Source organism: Thalia democratica, chromosome 6, assembly GCF_965202585.1.
Source record: "Thalia democratica chromosome 6, ktThaDemo2.hap1.1, whole genome shotgun sequence".
Lineage (NCBI taxonomy): Eukaryota > Metazoa > Chordata > Thaliacea > Salpida > Salpidae > Thalia > Thalia democratica.
Genome location: NC_139170.1, coordinates 62,229,489 through 62,245,860, shown reverse-complemented (window position 1 = coordinate 62,245,860; position 16,372 = coordinate 62,229,489). Strand labels below are relative to the sequence as shown.

At 22.9% G+C, this 16,372-nt stretch overlaps 1 pseudogene; it reads left to right on the top strand.

Annotated features, from left to right (window-relative positions):
- LOC145839289 (uncharacterized) overlaps positions 1-15,927 on the top strand; it is a 29,617-nt pseudogene extending 13,690 nt beyond the window's left edge.
- Positions 15,928-16,372: the final 445 nt, after the last annotated feature.

The following is a 16,372-nucleotide window of genomic DNA, read 5'->3' as shown; positions in this document are numbered from 1 at the left end:
TTTATCGTTTAATAATTTATACATTGATCTTTAGTTGCTAAAAGATTGTGTGAAGTGTGTTTGCAAGGTATCGTAAATAAAGCTAAAATAAAATAAATATTCTTTTTATAAAGTAAATATAAACGTAAAAAATATACCTGTTTGAATACTAATTAAGTCATAACTTAAGTATTTATGATATTATATAAACAAGTTAAAACTTTAAAAGAGATAAAGCATTGCAAAATTATTTATGCACCAACGTTAATTTATTTTTGTTAAACTTTTCATAATGCTGATAAACTTACCTTTAATGTTAATTTTATGTAGAAAAACATTATTTTATTTTTTAGTTTTATTTTTTCATCAAAAATTTACAATAACTTTTAATTTTATCGTAGTTTTTAAAGTTTAAAAATAAAGTTTAAAATTTATAAAGCACAAAGTTTAAAAATACAAACTTACAACTGTTTTTTGATTATTACAAAATTAAAATATATCAAGTCTAAAGAACAAATAAATTAGTTTGAAACAATTTAATGGCCATGTAGCTTATATATAAAGTATACATGTATTATAGTAATTAGTATATTATAGTAAATACTCATAAAGTCTTTTTTTTATATTCGATAAAACAAAAGTTTTACATACAATTTTACCGAACTGAATAAAATTCCAAATATTTTTTGAAAACATTTCGTCAACTTTCTAATTAAACCGAAAAGTTTTTTTTTTTACGTAATGATATAAACTAGTAAATGTTGTAAGCAAATTTTACGATTAAATATTTATTTGCTATTACAATGCTTATAATCTATTGAAGAGTTTCTTTCAGTAAGTATTTTAGTATTATAACATTAAAAAAAAAATAATGACTATTCATAAATTTTAAGAAATGAAGGTATTTCAACATCTTTTTTCATTTTATTTTCTTACAGTTCTTAATCGTGAAATATAATTAAAAAAAAACAGTAACGAAAAATAATAGTTTAAATAAGGCATTTTAATCAAGTTTTAAGTATGTATTAAGTAAGAACGACAAATAAATTAGTGAGCCTTAAGTTTTAAAAATAAAGTGTTGCTTAAAAATTTTCTAGTAAATAACTATATCTTTAACTTAAAGACGAAGAATAAATATAAATTGTACAATAGAACTAAATTAGTTTTAAGGAAGTTATTAAAAGTTATTCAAAAAAAAAAGAAGTTATTAAAAGTTTATTACTTTAAATTAAAAAAAAAACTGCAATTTATTATTTATTGCTTTTATACCTTTGGAGGTTTAGCTTTTATTAATTTTAGTTTATTGTTTAAGTGTAAAACGAAGTAGTTTTCTTAATTTAAAACCGATGTTTTTGTGTATTTGTAAAACTAAAATCATTCGAACATTAATTCCAGGAAACAAATCAAAACATTTTTTACTAATGCAGCAAGCTAGTTTGTTATCATATAGCCTAAGATTGAAGTCCAAAGTGCAAAATTTAAAACTTTAAGCTAACTTAAATCTAATTCAAGAAACATATTAATTATGCAATAAATAAGATTTAAATTTAAATACATAAAAATTTAATTAAAAAACTAGCTATAAAACTATTTTTTTAAAAACAACTTGTACTAAAAAAAAAAGTTTTAAAGAAGCTTAAGAAAGTAAAAATAAGTAATTAACATAAAAGAAATATTTTTGTATAAAAAATAAGCTTTTTATTAACATAATTTTATAAAATATTTTTCTACTATTTAGAAAAATTATTGATCTTTTAATATATTTTGCTGAATAAATGATTTTACACGTATGTTTTTAATTTGTTTAGACTTTTTTTGTGAAATTTCTATTGTCTTCAACTACAAAAGAACACAGGTTAAGGTTTATCTTAATACATAAATTAAACGTTGAAAGTTTTCAATAAAATAATACATAACTTCTTTGTATGATATATTCATTTAGATTTATTCAGGAACTATATAATTTGACTATAAAATTAATTATCTATTAGAATAAAAAAGAACTATCGTAAGAAACAATTAGTTATATTTATACCTTGTAACATAGAAAAGTGAAAACAGTTGCTCGGAAGATTTTTATAACATTGTAAAATAAAATAACTGAAAGCAGCTCTTAATTAAAAACGAATCTACAATATAAAGTAAACAAATAAATTACCAATACATATTTAAAATAAATACTACTAAAGATGTTCTTTAAATTTTTAAATATTCTTAGATATTTGTAAAAATATAAAAACTTATAACTATGAAAATTTGTCAACTAATAGCTGTTATCTGTTTTTTTTTAATTAAAAGATTTAAAGAAAAAATCTTTTGATTTGGATCAATTAGTAATAAGTAAATATATTTTAGAAAGTAAAAAAAGAATCTAACTATGATATTCTAAGTTATTTTGTTTGTTATAGCATAAAAGTTTTTAATGAAATTAGATTAAAAATTATTTAAAAGTAGTTGTAGTGACGTATGAAACCGTTTTAAAGTAAACGTTTATTTAATAAAAAACTATAAAAAACTAATTCTATTTACAGTTGTAATTCGTCTTCATTTTTCAGCTTAATTTGTTATTTCAAAACTGTTTTTAACACAGTTTGACAATTCTATAGCTTCAACGTATTTTTTTCTTACGGTTGTTAATCGTAATAATAAAACATAAAAAAAAACAGTTGCCAAAAGATAACAATCTAATTAACGATTTGTAATCAAGTTTTTCTCATGTATTTACTAAGAAACAACTAGTAGGCTACATTTTAAAAATGCTAGGTGTTTTTATAAAAAATTTAAAAAATAATTTTTTTTACCTAAGACGAAGAATTAAAATAAAGTTGACAATTAAACTACACATTAAACTACACAATTAAACACACAAAGAAATTATTGAACATTATGAAAAAAACGTATTAGTTCTAGTATTTAGTACTTAATATTTAAAAAAATTGTAATTTAATTGTTATTATTTTTACGTTTAAAAATCCAGAATTTTAGCAGTTAACGACTTGGTTTTCTTAATTTAAAACCAATATTTTTTAAGATCTTAAAATTAGATTTATTCAAACAACAATTTCACAAAATAAAAGCATAATATTTGTTATTAATACAACAAGCTGGTTTATTATCATATAATTTAAGGTCAAAGTCCAAAAATACAAAATTTAAAACTTTCAAAATAAGTTAAATATGTTGCATGAAACTTATTAAAATAAAAATAAGTAAGGTCAATGTCCAAAAAAATTAAAAATATTTTGAAATAAAAGTTTTAGAGTTTATCTATTCAAAACAACTTGTGTAAAAAAAAGTTCTAAAAAGCTTAAAAAACTAAAAATAAACTTTTTAATAGAAAAAAATAAGCTGTCATTAAAAAACGTTATTTAAAATATTAAACTATAAATTTTCCAGTATTTTTCTATTTAATAGATGATTTAACTCATATGTAACATTTTAAACTTAGTTTAATTTTTAATGACTAATTATTTTGAAACTGCTCTTGTATAGTACTGCAAAAGAACACTGGTTAAAGTTTATCTTTAAACACAAATAAAGTCATGCTTGTGCGAATTTATAAAATAACATAAAGATTCGTTCTTTAATATATCCTTTTAAGTTTATACAGTTTTTATATGTTTAAAGTAGAAATTTACTTAACACTTAAATCAAAAATAATTGTAATTATAAATAATTAATTTTATAGATACCTTCTAACATCGATAAATGGAAATATTTGTTTAGAATATTTTTATCATATCGTGAAATAAATATAAAAACTTAAAACAGCACGCAATTAAAAACAAAAGCTAAATTATGAAACAAAACAAACTAACTACCAGTACATACTTAAGATGAATACAAATAAAAAAAACTTTGGCAATTATATATGTTCTTACATATTTTTAAAAAAATAGTTTAGAAACTTTTATGTTAGATTTTTAAACGACTAAAGTAAACTAATAATTGAATTACAAACTTTTCAAGCTTTATTCGTTTTTTGGTTTTGTAATCAAAACATTTAAACAAAAAAATCTTAGTTTCATTCAAGCTATTAATAAGTATATCTAAAATAGGAAGTAAAAAAAAAAGTTTATATTTACATTTAGTTATTTTTTTAAGTTTAGCATTAAAACTTTATGAATGAAGATTAGAATGAAAATTATTTATAATTAATTGTATTGACGTATGAAACCGTTTTAAAGTAAATATTTGTTTAATAAAAATATAATAAATTAAATCTCTAATCCATTTTCAACTTTCAAAAATAATTGCTCCTAAGCATTAAGTTTGTTGTTCAAAAACTGTTTTTAACACAGTTAAATAAGTAAAAAAAAACGATAATAGTTATTTTTTAATCTTCGCTTACTATATTAATACCTTTTGTACATTTTATGGCAATTTAACTTATAATTCTGAAACAAACTTTTAAACAAAAAGTTTTAGGATTTTTTAATTTATTAGATAAATAATGCATATTGCTTTAGTTTACATTAGAATATTAATTAAATGTCTTAAGCTATTTATTTTATTGTCAAAAAAACTTAAAAATAAACTTACCTAATTAAAATTATCTTAATCTAGTTAGAATATCAAAAAACAATTAAACAGCTCTAATTTACTTTAAAACCTTTGGCCATAGGCCAAAGAAGAAAATTTCAATAATTATTTTTGTTTTCCATTAATTTAAAAACCAAAAATGTAAGATTCCAAATATATAAAATTATACTAAATAAGTTATATTAAATTACTTTATTTGAATTTTCTATAATAAAAAAAGATATCCCTTTGGCCAACAAAAAAGAGTACACAGTCAAACTATACGACGCCGCATCAAAATTTATAAACAGACTGAGGTGGAAAGTGTTCTTTATAAATAGCGAAACCACTAGCACTTATGAACAAAAAGAAGAAAACATATTTAAAAACACTAGATCAGCCCCTTTTAGTAAATAACTTTTGATCAAGTTTTGTTTTTGAACTAGTAAGTATAATTTGTTGAAAAATGTCCAATATTTAATAATTTGAAAAATATCCAATAAAACTAAACTTTTATTTTACTTAGTTAATTGTATATAATAATGTTGGTTGAAGCTTTTATACTTTACAATTTATATTTTCTGTTTATCTGTCAACCAACTCGGTTTAAACATTTAAAAGTTCAATTCAGAGAGTTTTAAAAATCATCTAAAGACAACCACAACACCTGACAATTTTTTATTTTATCATTTAATGGTATTTTGATATTTTTGTTTAAAGTTTTTTATTTTTGTATATCTGTTGTCCACAAAGTTGGTTCTTGATTTTTTTAAATTTTCCCTTCAAAGAGATTTCAAAATCATCATTAGAATTCCTGCACCATCAGGCAAACCATATAATTTAGAGTATATTTTAAATTTGTTGTATAAATCTTAAAACTTTTGGTATTTACACAGGATGATATTGCACCAATATCAAGCTGAAATTATATTGTGTTTAATGATGTTTTAAACCATATTTTTAGCCCTAAAATAAATATTTTAAGCCATATATGATTGATCTAAAATTATACTTCGTTTTAAACAAGCTATATAAATAAATAGTTAGAATTAAATTCATTTATTATAAACTATAACACTTTTTTGATTTTATTTTATAGTATTGTAATGTATTTAAGTTATTGTTTCATTTGCTTAGTTTTGAAAATAAAAGCAATTAAATATATAACTTTTTTTTGGTTTATGATAAATAAGTTTCATTCATGTATTTTTAAAATATAATTTTTAAGTCTATAATTATGGTAAAAAACAACATCGAATTTTTTATGGTTTCAGCTTGATATTGGTGCGACATTATCCTAATTAATTAATCATTTTTTCAGTGAAATTTCAATTTTTATCGATTAAATTACTTGAAAAAAATGTTTTTATTATAGATATAATTTTTTCTGGTTCTTTTAGTTTTTATTTATCTAAATTTAATTCAGTATAACAAATAAAAAACATATAACAATTTTCCATTGCTACTTAAATGTTTTATTTTTTCTAAGCAGAAAAATAATTTTAAACACAGACTTTTCAGCTAAATATTTCGTACTTAACTGGCTGTGCATACCTAAGAAATGCGTACTTAAGCAGGAAATTAAGAACAAAGAAAATTGTGAACCCCCATTGAAAAAAGTCTAGACATTCCCCTGGTTTACAAAAAGCTTTACTTATTTAAATCTATAGGATTCTACGCCATATTACGATATGCCTTTGATCGAGTTACCCCTGCTCGAGTTGCCTCTGCTTTAGTTTACCCTGCTTGAGTTTACCCTGTTCGAGTATCCCTCCCGAGTAGTACTGCACGAGTCGCTCCTGCTTTTATTTATTTGTCTTAATGTTCTTGCGTTGTAATGAATTTTAAACAACGATTATGACTTAATTCACATAGTGCTGATAGTTCATTCAGCTCCAAAAATTCATCTTTTTAACATTTTTGTATTAAAAATTTATATACGTTTTAAATGCAGCGGACACTTATTAAGCTTTTAGTTCTAATTATACAAATTTTGAACCAAATATATAAATTTGAAAAAGACTAGTTTAGCATGGAATTAAAAACAATGGTCATGTATATATAAAGCTGTATATTTATACAAATCCGTGATAGCATAACTTTCTTATTTTTTAAGCTACATAAAAAAGTTTATTTTATTTCAAATCTCAATTCCTAAGCTTTAAATTAAGTTATAAAACAACAGATACTGCTACAGATAATTTTAATTATATTGTTCTACTGTACTTCTTTTTTTTATTGTATAAACTAATTTTGTTTGGCTCGTTAATGATTATTTATTTTTATTTTATTTTTTTCCTTTTTCGAATATTGTGTTTCTATAGCTAAGGAACGTTTACTTTGCTTAGATAGTATTTGGTAAATCAGTATTGTAACTAGTTTTAGTGGGCTCAAATAATTTAGTTTTTAACTAATGATTTTTTTAGTACAGTTAATATTTGTTTTTACTTGAATTCCAAATTACCAGTAAGATTATAAGAATATGCCAAATTTTTATCAAAATACAACAAGATTGTGTACTATGGACGTTATATGTACTAGATACTATTTTATAAGGTAATATGCTTATTATATAGGTATTTAGCAGTAAAGTCTGCTGATCTTGGTTATTTACTTCTTATTATCCCTAGCCCGTCATCTCTCAACAATCTAAATTCATTGTCTGTGAAAAGCTTGCATTTTTAAAATACATTTAGTAAAAATAAAATAAGCACATTTTTGATCAATTAAGTTATTCCTAAGTAACTTTAAATAGTTGATCTGAATTAATTTTTCTAACGTATAGTTTTTATACTTGAAAATTGCTTTTCATCAATGTATTATTAGATTCATTGCTTTGTCTATTTTAGAATAAAAGATAACAGGGTTCTATAATGCTTTAATTAAAAAGTTTCAGTTACAGTTTATGAATCTGTAGTTATTGCTAAATATCAATTTTTCGGACAAACTTATAATTTGCTATGTAATATTTTTATAGCTTAAGTTTAGAATTATTTTGAATTGTTGAATTGATTTTATTTTTTAATTTCTAAGTTTTTAGTGAAAGGCGATTTACTTGGTTTCATGACTCTGTATTCAACTTTATTTTCTTTTCTGTAATTAATAGTAATAACTTCTTGATATCTTTGAATTTTGAAATTTTCCTTCTATTTTGTGTGCTCTTATTATGTTATAAGTTTCACCATACATTATGTTAATATATGTTTGCACAAAAGTTTTTAACATCTTTACAACCTCATAATGTGTATAACATTTGAAAAGTAAAAAACTCTGAAAATTATTTCAAAAATAAGAAAATTTTATCTTGAGGATAGTGTGTAGTATAAGTTTTCATCTAAGATACAATGGTGAAAAAACACTGTTGTTTATTGTATAATTAATTAAATATTTTGCTCCAATTTTTTGATCGCGTACTAGTAAACGAAAGTACTCAATAAAACTATACATATATAATCGTAAACTGTTCTACGTAAATTAAAGGTACTTTACCTATTAAAAAATAAAAGTCATAGAGAACATTTTGAAAAAAAAAAACAACAAAAACTGGATCAATAAAGACTAGTTTGCATTGAAAATTAAAAATTTTATAATTTTACTCGTTAATAAAATAAAATAATAAGTTTTTTTTTAAGTGTTTAAGTGAAAGTGTTTTTGTTTAATAATTTAACCTTATATTGACAGTTTTTACTGTATCATGTTTAATTTCAGTTTTTTTAAGAAAAGTTTTGTTTTTGAATCATTTTCAAAAAATGAGTTAAGCTTGATGGTTTAATTAATTAATTTGGAATTTTAAGTAATAAAAAATCATTTATAATAGTTTCATAACCAAGGAACATACCATCAACCTCTCTAAACTCCTTCTGTTCTTATTTTTTATGGTGTTTATGAACTTACTTTCTAATTAAAAAAAAAATTATTTATATATATAGTAAAATGCTATATACAATTTAAGGATCGGTAGTATATCTAAACCTAAGGTGGATTAATTATCAATTTAGTTAAATTTAAAAGGAAGAACACGACTAGTAGTTGTAAATTTATTTTTTTTTTTTCCTGAACTAGTTTAAGTATGTATTTCATGTTTATTGATAATTTGTATGTAAGACTTTTTTATACTTGAATTAAACACGCATAATCTTGAGAAATACTTGTTAAAACTATTTTTCTACTAACAGAATCTATTTATAAAATTTACAAAAACATATTCAAAACAAAAATTTAAGCGTTTGTTATCATAAGATCTTAGCGAAACAAGTTCACTGGAAAATATAATGATAACAAATTATACAGTATCCTTCATTTATTACACTAACACATATGTCTGTGTTTAAAGGGTTAACACAATTTAACGAAGTTCTAAAAAAAATACTGTAAAGAAAGAATGGAAGCTGAAGTAGTTATATACATATGACCATTAAAAATAAAAACAATTGCTATATGTTAATAGTTAATAATAAACAAAATACTTATTTTCAAATTCGTCTGTTTTAGAACTATCTAATATTTATAATTATTAAGTCTAAACTAAATAAAATAAAGTAAAATAAAATAAAAAAAATCATATTATAAACTACTTACATGAAATGAGGAAGTATTAATTCTAAATATTTAACCATATAATAATTACGTCACAATATATTTAAACATTATTTTGTATTATGAGCGAGTATGTCATGATCACTCAATTTTTTGTCTCATAAACTAAACCATTAGCATTTACTGAAAAATACTTATTTGATTCAGAAAAGTTTGCAATAAATTTTGTGTTTTATGAAAAAATCGTTTAGTAAACGTATTTTTTTCAAGCAGAAGGTTTAAATGCAGTCGTTAATTTTTTATTAGCTTTATTTTTTTAGCTTTTTAGTAATTGATTTAGAAAGAGCTGTGGTATCTTATGCAACTTGATATGGTAAGCACATTCGACTATGACAACTATTTTAGAAATAATCCTCAAGTAAACTTAACTTAAATAAAGACAAAAAAATCAAATAAGGAAAAAGTCATATAAATATGATTTTTGTAACAAAAGTTTCACTTGTAAAGTTGCTTGAGCCAACAAAAACCAATGCAAAGGGGTAAAAAGGATTTATAGTGTGAAATTTGTAAGAAAAGTTTTTATGATATATATACAGCGTTATCGAATTCATAATTGTATAAGTACAACTTTATAAACAAATATCTTTAATAAACTTGTTTAAATATTTTTATAAGCTCTTTAATCCCAGTAAATTAAGCATTCTTTTAGTTAAAGCAAATAACTAGATAAACTTGTTTAAAAAAAGCTAATCTATATATTGTTAAACATAGTTGTTTTATTGTACAAATCATTTCTAAAACACTGTTTTAGGTTTATTTTTTGCTTAGAGATGTAAAAAATTAAGATAAATAGCGAAACTAATAATTTTGAACCATGAATGACAGATGCACAACTTAGTTGAGTAATTTTAATATAAAATATAACAAAAAAAAATTACAAGAGAGCTTATTTTAATTTCAAAATATTCATTTTTTAAAAATCATTTATATAGTTTCTCATAAAATATCATTAGTTATAAGTAGGAGAATACTTGCGTTTAACTTTTCAATATTAGATTTCAAAAAAGATGATTATTTATGTGATGCGAAACGCAATAAGTCAATATAGTATTTTCTAAATTGATATTTGTAACAAAACTAAGAATTTTATTTTAAGGCAAAACAAAAAGCTTTAGTACTTAAAATAATTACAGCTCTTATTATAAAACTTAGTACTTATATATAATCTACTTTTGTTAAAAAAAATCCTTATTTTCAAAAAAAAAATATTAGTCTAGATTTTGACAAAAACTTCAAAATACATAAAAAAATTTTCAAAACTTACTTAATTTTTTTCCGTTTTTAAAAAAATTTATAATATTTTTTTTCTATATTTAATGTTTTACTAAATGAAAAAGTGTATATAACTAATTTGTAAAAATTCTAGTGAATTTTAACTAAAATATTTCTCTTAACATTTGTAATTACCATTTTTAATTACTATTCATTAGTAAATATTTATACTTTTTATTTCAAATTAAAAACGTTAATTTTCCTTTCAACAAATTTAGTCGTTTATTTTTTATTTGTTACTACCAAATATTGCATTTGAACACTAAAATTATATCAAAACTAAGTATACGCTATTTTACAAATAAAACTTGATTTTGATATTTCAAATTGTTATCTATTATTTTTATTGATAACCAAACATTGACCTGAACACTGAAAGGTTAAATAGTAGAATTTTATTTGATGTATGTATAATTAATTTGACAGTTAGCATGAATATTACTAAAAAATAGTTTTGATCTATGTTTATTTATTCAATAATAAACAAACTTTCGTGATTCAGCACTAAAGATTGTTTTATATGTTTTTAGTTTAGAATGTTATACTCGTTTGATAAAACATTAAAATTGTTAATAAAAAGAGAATTTAATACAATTTTTTTCAGTTTTCCAAATATGAGTGCTTCTACAAATAATAAAAGCAGTGTTATTGCTAAAGCTTTAAGTTGTCAAATTTGTGAAAAAAGTTTTAAAAAGAAATCACACTTAATAGATCACGAAAGAATTCATACTGGAGAAAAACCGTTTAATTGTGAAGTTTGTGATAAAAGTTTTGCACAAAAAAGCAACTTGAAACAACATATGCTAGTACATAGTGGTAAAAAAGATTTTCAATGTTTTCTTTGTCATAAAACTTTTCACAGAAAAGTCATTTAAAGCCTTATTTAATTACTCACACTAAAGAAAAATTGTTTAAATGTGAAATATGTGGCAAACGTTTTACAACGAAAGGTAGTGTAAAGAATCATATGTTAGTTCATACTGGTATAAAAGAATTTCATTGTGAAATTTGTGAAAAGAAATGTTCTCAAAAAGGTAGTTTGAAAACTCATATGTTAACTCACACAAAAGTAAAAGCTTATGAATGTGATATTTGCAAGAAGAAGTTTTTACATAAAAGCCATTTAGTTGATCATTTTAGAATTCACTTAGGTGAGAAACCTTATGGTTGCGCAGAATGTGGAAAATGGTATACTCATCCTTCTAATAGAAATCATCATATACGTAATTGTCATAAAGAACTAGATAAGGAACAACAATCAAAACTAAAGTGTAAAATACGGAGAAGTATCGTTTATGACTATTTGGTATAAGATAAAATCTAGTTGGCATTGTAAGTAAGTTTGTGTATAAATAATGTTTAAATTGTTTTATAAATGGTGTATTAAAAATATTTTCTAGTCTAAACAAAAATATCATTTTATAAGTATAAGTTCCAACATCAACTACTAAAATATTCTTTTACACAAAATTGTTTATATTGTTTTATGAATGGTGTATTAGTATAAGTTTCTACATCGATTTCTAAAAATTTTTTTACACAAAATTGTTTATAAATTTTACAAATTTATAGAATTCTTATTATACTGAATTTTTGTAAACTTTTTTTCTATCGTCTACTGTTATTGATATATATTCAGTTTTTTAGATATATAATAAAACATCTTAATTATTAAATATATAAATTGTAGATATTTATACACAATAATCTCATTAAAAATTTAAAGAATATTTTTTACGTAACATTTTTTTGACTACGGCGAAGTATTAAACTTTAGCCGTTATATATAATTTGTTTCTTACAGTATTAACGACTAGATATATTAAAAGTCTACTATTAAATCAATTCTTTTTCTCACGGTTTTGAAATAAATTTAAGTTGTATGAAATTCACGACTCACAAGAAAATTCTACTACAAACTTGAATAATTCTTCAAAAAACTCTAAAGTAAAAATAATAAAAACCTTACCTTATTGACGTAAGGCTCTTAAGTTAAACGCATTACGTAAGCGTAAAAGACTAAGAACAACCAAAACTTAAAATAATAAACAAAATGATAATGATAAACATATAGTTGCTTATATTAGGGCAGTGCATCGAACGGTCCGCAGGCCGAATCCTATCCGCAGAATGAAAGTTACCGACTCCTAATAGTTGTTTTATTACAATGAAATCCGGCTGAAAATGATTGGCCCGTGAGTAAAGTGATCGGCCTGCCGAGGTAAAAAAAATTGTTTAAAAATTTTATTATCATTTTATAAAACTAAAATAAGATGTTATATGAAAGAATAAATACAAAATTTTTTCTTACTATTTTGTTTTGTTAAAACCCAGTCGAAACATTTTATAATCAAATTGTCATGAGCAAAATGTTTATTTGAAACCTGATATTGTATATATCACCTTAGTCAGTCTACTATGCTAATGAAATTGGTAAACAATGGACAAGTCAAAAACGTTCAAGTGTATGAACGGATTGAATATTAAACTAATGGCTAAGGCTACTTATTTTGATAAAATGTACTCTGTAGTTATGGCATAAAAGTTAAGCACTGACGAGGTCTTAGACCAAAACGTATTTTGTAAAATAAATTTTTAAAAGAATAAATTCATTATTTCTCCTCCAGTAGTTGAGATCTCTCTATTTTTTTCTTAAAACCAAAACATGTAGCATAAAATTTAAGATTAAAATATTTTCCTCATCATAGTAAGAATAACTAAAAGCATATTGAAACAATTGTAAATATAGAACAACTTGTAATATTAACGGAAAAGTACATTAATATCATTGTTTCAGTTGACTGTGAGTTTGGTGTGACGATAAACTTATACCTTCACAAAAAAAAAAACTGGAAATTTACAAAATTTATGATACACTTAACTAGTCAAGTTTCCTTGTAGTCAAGACAACATTTCCTAAATAACTAAAAACAGAAAACAAATATTTGAGCAATTGTTAATTATCTACTACACGTAATCGCTTGTAGATGAAATAAATATGCTACATATATTTAATAGGAAAGTAGTAAGTACTTTCGATAACCTGAAAGGAAATAATTGTCATTAGAGTTTAAAAAACTTGTTTGACAAAAGTGTATCAACAACAAAACTACATTGTTTTTAAAGTAACTCTCTCATATAAAAGAATGGTATAATTTAAAAAACCATGGTATAAATTATAAGCGAAAAAAATGTTTTGGTAGGTATATAGTCAAATTTATTTTATATTATGAGCGAGTATGTCATAATCATTGATATTTTTGTAAAAAAAAAATAAAATTATTAGCATTTAGTGAAAAAGTTGTATTTGATTCAAAAATTTTTACAATATATGATGTGTTTTATGAAAAAAGCGTTTAGTAAACGTATGTTTTGAGCAAGTGTAGTTGCCGTATTTAATTTGACTTTTTGTAGAGAAATGAAGTTTTTAGCTTTTGTTTAACTAGCATTTGATTCTGAAAAAGCTGTATTATTTTATGCAACTTGGCAAATGCAAGTTTCGGCCATGAGAATTGTTTCAAAAATAATTTTCAAGTAAATTAAACTTAAACAAACACAAAAGAATTAAGTTCGGAGATAAGTATTATAAGTGTAGTTTTACCCCAATAGGAGAACCCGACGAGATGTCTAATGTAACCAATCTAGTTTGTTAGGGGAAATTAAATGGAGATAGATATGGTTAGATAAGATAAATACATCTAAGATACTTAAAAGTCAACAAAAGTTTATTTACAAATATAAAATAATCACACGACACACTAACTAAAGCTACAATTGAACACAAGTAACAAGAAGTATCTTAAACTAAAGAAAACGAAGCATTTCAAACTTAAATTTGAATATTTTATAATACAACATTACGAGCTTTACCAAACACTAACCGATACTGCAAGTAAATGCAAGTGAAATTACGTTTTATAAGCACTTAAACACATGTAACTCCTTTAACTAAACTATATTGTTTATTGTTTTAAGAAAATTGTTTTGTGAGTTATAAAAATTGTTTTGGAAAAACTTGTTTTGAGAATAACGAAAATTGCTTTTATTGTTACAAAATATTCAATATTTATTCACTTGCTTTATAATATTAAATAAAGTATTAGTTTCATTACAGTTTTTTAAATGACCGCCAGGGGGCGTTAGACGATTGTTTATCAAATCACATCATCAAACTTTAACAATCTTTGCTAGTGTGCTCAATTAAGCCATAAGACCGTGCGAAGGCACACCAACTTTAAGACATTATTTGAATTTAAGAACTACTTTATGATTTTCTTTTTATAAGAACATTATGTATATTTGTAATATTGTATTGTGCTTAGTTTAGCCATCGTTGCGCATGAAGCACGACATATATTAAGACTCTGTATTACTTTTTTTATTAATAATTCAACAAAAAAATATGATACATTTGAACACTTCAATTATGTTAAAACTAAGCTTTCGCTATAATTCGAATAACATTTGTTTTTTCAAATTATGAACTATTATCTTTAAATATAGTTAATTGCCAAACATTGAGATGAACACTAAAAGTTTAAATAATAGAAACTTTTTTATCATATGTTTTTTTTAATGTATAATGAGCATGAACAAAAAAATGAATATTGTTTAGATTTTTATGTTCATTAGTAATGTTTGCTATTTAAAAAAATTTACTTAAACAAACTTTAAAAACACAAATAAAACTACCTTTAATACGATAATGATAAAAAACAGGTTCGTAAAGTATATAATAAACAAACTTTACAAAAAACAAAGTTTTTTGTATATATTTTTAGTTTAGATCATTATATTCGTTTTATAAAGTATTATTATTTTTAATTGAAATAAAATTTAACAGAGCTTATGTCCGTTAACATGAATGCTTCTACAAATAATAAAAGCAGTATTATAGCTGAAGCTTTAACTTGTCACTTTTGTGAAAAAAGTTTTAAAATCAAATCACAGCTAAAAATTCACGAAAGAATTCATACTGGAGAAAAACCGTTTAATTGTGGAGCTTGTGATAAAAGTTTTACACAAAAAAGTAGTTTAAGACGACATATGTTAGTACATAGTGGTAAGAAAGAATTTCAATGTTTTGTTTGTCATAAAAACTTTTCGCAGAAAAGTCAATTGAAGCCTCACTTAGTTACTCACACAAAAGAAAAACTTTTAAAATGTGAATTGTGTGATAAAAGTTTTACTAAAAAAGGCAATGTAAAGACACACATGAGAATTCATACTGGATTGAAAGACTTTATATGTGAAGTTTGTGACAAAAAATTTTCACGAAAATACAGTTTGAAAGCCCATAGATTGACTCACACGAATGTAAAAGCTCATGAATGTAGTATTTGCAAGAAGAAGTTTTCACTGAAAGGAAGTTTAGTTGAACACTTTAGAATTCACTTAGGAGAGAAACTTTATGGTTGTGCAGAATGTGGAAAATGGTATACTCAAACTTGTGGTCGTAATTATCATATACGTACTCAACATAAAGATCTAAGTAAAGAACAAAAATCACAACTTTGGTGTAAAATACAAAGAAGCATTGTTTATGATTACCTGGTGTGAGGTGTAAACTAATGGAATATATGTTTTTATCTTTTTTTGAGCATATCGTAATTTTACGAAGGATGTAATACAGTTTTTATCCATTATTAACAAGGTTTTATTTCAAAAGTATAAGTAATATTTTTTTTTCTTTCTTAATTTAAAATAGTTTACTTGTAGTACCAATCGCAACCAGTATACAAAAATTCTTCATAATGAGTCGAGTACAAAGCATGAACTAAAACTGAATTATAAAATTCAAAAAAGTATTGTTCATGACTAACTGGTTTAGTCAAATATCTAGTGCATTACCTTTTAACTTTTTAATGTAAACTCAATTATTTTTTTTTCTATTAAAACTTTAAATTTTTTCTATAATTAACTTTGAATTAATGTTTAACTTTTAGTGTTTAATTATAACTTGTGATGGACATGTTGTTTTATAAATTTGAAACATGAAAATTTG